Source organism: Pteropus vampyrus, unplaced genomic scaffold (genome assembly GCF_000151845.1).
Source record: "Pteropus vampyrus isolate Shadow unplaced genomic scaffold, Pvam_2.0 Scaffold128, whole genome shotgun sequence".
Lineage (NCBI taxonomy): Eukaryota > Metazoa > Chordata > Mammalia > Chiroptera > Pteropodidae > Pteropus > Pteropus vampyrus.
The window spans coordinates 4,547,641-4,550,608 of record NW_011888909.1 but is presented as its reverse complement, the minus strand read 5'-3'; the positions used below and the strand labels follow the sequence as shown (position 1 = coordinate 4,550,608).

The 2,968-nt window shown below is 36.1% G+C and overlaps 1 protein-coding gene across 3 annotated transcripts in view; it reads left to right on the top strand.

Annotated features, from left to right (window-relative positions):
- The window catches only part of TMEM248 (transmembrane protein 248), a 41,853-nt gene that overhangs the window by 4,671 nt on the left and 34,214 nt on the right, over nucleotides 1–2,968 (top strand). The window contains exon 1 of one of the 3 annotated variants that reach the window (XM_011366977.2): nucleotides 1,767–1,788. The exons of the other annotated variants lie outside the window; for them this stretch is intronic. The gene's annotated coding sequence lies outside the window, so the exon portion shown is untranslated. Of the gene's footprint in view, nucleotides 1–1,766; nucleotides 1,789–2,968 lie in introns of those variants that run through there. 3 annotated transcript variants of the gene reach the window in all.

Sequence of the window (2,968 nt, the reverse complement as noted above, 5' to 3'; positions counted from 1 at the left end):
TGCTCACCACCCCAAGTCTGGTCTCCTTCCATCACCGTATACTTGACTCCCTTTACCCTCTTCCTCTCACCCCTCTTCCTCTCCAGTAACCGCCCTTTTGTCTTCATGAGTTCGTTTGTTCTGTTTGGTTGTTTGTTGCTTTCTGTTTTATATCCCACATATGAGTGAAATCATTTGGGTTTTGTCCTCTTCTGTCTGACTTATTCGCTTAGCTTGATACTCTCAAGATCCATCCATGTTGTCATGAATGGCAGTATTTCATCTATTCTTGTGGCTTAGTAATATTCCATTGCATATATGTAGCACATCTTTATCCATTCATCCATCAAAGGACACTTAGGTTGTTTCCATGTCTTAGCTATCATGAATAATGCTGCAATAAACATTGGGGGAATGTATATCTTTACAAATAAATATCAATTTCAGGGGGTAGACATCCAGAAGAGGGATTGCTGGGTCATCTGATAGCTCCAGTCAATTTTTTTGAGGAACTTCCACACTATATTCCATAGACTTCACCATTTTACATTCCCACCAGCAGTGCATGAGTTTCTTTTTCTCCACATCCTCCCAACACTTGTTTCTTCGTAGTGATAATAGGCATTCTAATAGGTGTGAGGTGGTATCTCATTGAGGCTTTGATTAGCATTTCCCTTACAGCTAGTGAAGTTCAGCATCTTTTTATATATTTTTGGGCTTTGTATGTCTTCTTAGGGAAAGTGTCTGTTCAGGTCCTCTGTCCATTTTTTAATTAAATTGTTTTTTGTTGTATGAGTTCTTTATGTATTTTGGATGTGTTGTTTGCAAATTATCTTCTCCCATTTAGTTGCTTGCCTTTTTGTTTTGTTAATGGCTTTTTTTCTGTGTAGAAGCTTTTTAGTTTAATATAGTCCCATTCATTTTTGCTTTTACTTCCTTGTCTTTGGGGTCAAATTTATAAAATCCTCTCTGAAACCAATGTCCATTGGTTTAGTGCCTCTGTTTTCTTCTACGTATTTTATTGTTTCAGGTCTTATATATGATCTATTTTGAGTTAATTTTGTTGTGTTATTGCAGTCTAATTGACTATTTAGAGTCCTTCTCTACAACATGTCATTTTAAAATTAAAAAAAATAATAAAAAGCTTTTTTTTCTACCAGTAGCATACTGTTTTGATTATTGTAGCTTTGTAGTATAATTTGAAGTCAGGGAGTGTGATGTGAGGATTTCCTGTAGCCATTTTTACTTTTATTTCCTGGTAGCTATTTGTCTGCATTGTTTCTTTTCCCTGTGTTTCTGTCTGTTATTTTAGTTTAGTGGAATTCTATGATTTTTTCCCTCTGTCTCTTTTATTTTATTTTATGTGTCCCAGTTCTGGAGTTCCCCCCCACCCCCCATATGTACTGTTTCATATATATAGTAGTTCTTTTTCTCCTGATTGCATCTTCATCCTCCAGTGCAAGTTCAGTCCTTTTCCTTTCTCCCTTTTACTATTTGTTGTCACAGATTATTCCTTTTTTTGCTGTGAGTTCGTTTTTACACCGCAGTAGCTATTGTCTTTTTTTTAAAAAAGTTTTTACCTTTAACCTTTATGCTATATTTCAGTGTTTAATAACCCTATTCTGAACAAGGGTTGCAATTTCCTGCTTCTGTCACTCAGCTCACTCATAGTTTTGTATCCTTTTGCCTTTTTGTTTCAGGTAGAAGATCACCCTTCAATATTTCTTGTAATGCAGGTCTTGTGATGGTAAATTCCCTCAGCTTTTGTATGTCTGGAAAAGCCTTTATTTTATCCTTCATATCTAAAGGGTAAGTTTGCTGGATATGTTATTCTTGGCTGCTGATTTTTTCTTTCAGTAATTTGAACATTTGATTTCACTGTCTCCTAGCTTGTAGGATTCCTGCTAAAAAATCTGATGATAATCTAATGGGTTTTCCTTTATAGGTTACCATTTTCCTTGACTGCCTTGAGAATTCTTTCTGTCATTAATTCTTGACAGTTTTCATATAATGTGCCTTGGAGAAGGCCTTTTTGGATTGAGATAATTAGGTCTTCTGTTAGCTTCTTGGATTCGAGGATCCACTTCTTTCCGTAAACTTGAGAAATTCTCATTGATTATTTGTTTGACCAGGTTCTCTCTTCCCTTCTCCTTCCTTTCGCTTTCTGGTATATCTGTAATTCTTATATTGCTCTTTCTGATGGAGTCAGATAGTTCTCATTTAATTTTTTCTTTTCTTTTTTTTTTTTACTCTTAATTCTCTCTTCCACCTGAGTCATTTCTGTATTTCTATCTTCTGTGTCACTAATTTTTTCTTCTATTTGATCTTCTCTGTTTCCTTAGTTTGCTACTTCATTCTTCATCTCATTTATTTAGTTCATCTTTATCTCTTCAGCTCCAAAATTTGTTTGGTTCTTTTTTTTTTATAGTTTCAGACTTTTTGTTGAAGTACTCCATTTGTTCGTTAATTTTATTTCTGAGTTCATTGAATTGCTTTCCTGACTTGTGCCTTGTCGAGTTTTTTTCAGAACTTCAGTCTTGAATCTCTTATTTAAATCCGTCTTCTATGTTTTAAGTTTATTTTCTGGAGTTTTTTCCTTTTCTTTCTAAGTTCTCTTGTTACCTTGGTTATTCATTGTACTTAATGAATTATTTATCTGCCTGGGCATTTGTGGGAATGAGATCTGCTTTTTAAAAAGTATTTGACACTTCAGTGTTTAGGAGGTTGGTATGTAGAGGTGTATCTTTTGTTTTCCAGTACGTGGCGGAGAAGCACAAGTTTTTATTTTCTCTTGTCTGCACTGCTGGGGCTTCTGGGATTTCTCTGGGACAGTGGTGCCTCCACCGTCGAAAATGCCCCATATTCTCTGAGAAGGTGGGCATCCTCTTTAGGACCAGGTTGCCTCGATCTCAGGGCACTACTCCTGTGGATTGGAAGTGGTAGGCTGTGGGTCTCCTGGCTGTATGTTTCCAGCACTGCCTTCCTGTAG